The 621-nt window shown below is 34.3% G+C and overlaps 1 pseudogene; it reads left to right on the forward strand.

Annotated features, from left to right (window-relative positions):
* Positions 1 to 232: 232 nt before the first annotated feature.
* Positions 233 to 331, forward strand: LOC130040961 (uncharacterized; annotated as a pseudogene).
* Positions 332 to 621: the final 290 nt, after the last annotated feature.

Consider the following 621-nt stretch of genomic DNA (forward strand, 5'->3'; position numbering starts at 1 on the left):
ATATACTATCTTCCAAAAGAATTATTTTGTAAAACTGATGCCTTGGGTATGGTAAAAGATAATATGGTAAAAACCATATTTTTCTTTCTGGGACATTAAAGTTTTAAATCTATCTATTCAAGCTGCTTTGAAATACATACCTTGGTTAGGAATCACTGTCTGCCATAGGAGAGAGTAAGGACAACCCTCAAATTAATAAGTAGAGAAAAATATGGAAAAAATAACTCATACTATATTTGATGACATATATACTAAAATTGAAATGATACATAGATTAGCATAGTCCTTGCACAGAGATGACATGCAAACTTGTAAAGTGTTCCATATTGTGTTGCAGGAAAAATTAACAGGGCTACTTTAAGCTAAGACAATCCCCACAAGTACAAAAATTCTACATAAAGATAGCACAAATCCCCATCACAACAATCTCTCTCAATGTCAATGGACTAAATGTGCCAATTTAGAGGCACAGAATGGGAAGATGAATTATAAAACTGAACCCAACATTCTGCTGCCTGAAGAAACACTTCTGAACAATCAAAGCAACCATGAGCTCAAAGGTAAAGGCTGGAAAACAATTCTTCAAGAAAGAAAAGAACACCTCCACAAAGCTGGAGTGGC

Source organism: Sorex fumeus, unplaced genomic scaffold (genome assembly GCF_029834395.1).
Source record: "Sorex fumeus unplaced genomic scaffold, SorFum_2.1 ptg000095l, whole genome shotgun sequence".
Lineage (NCBI taxonomy): Eukaryota > Metazoa > Chordata > Mammalia > Eulipotyphla > Soricidae > Sorex > Sorex fumeus.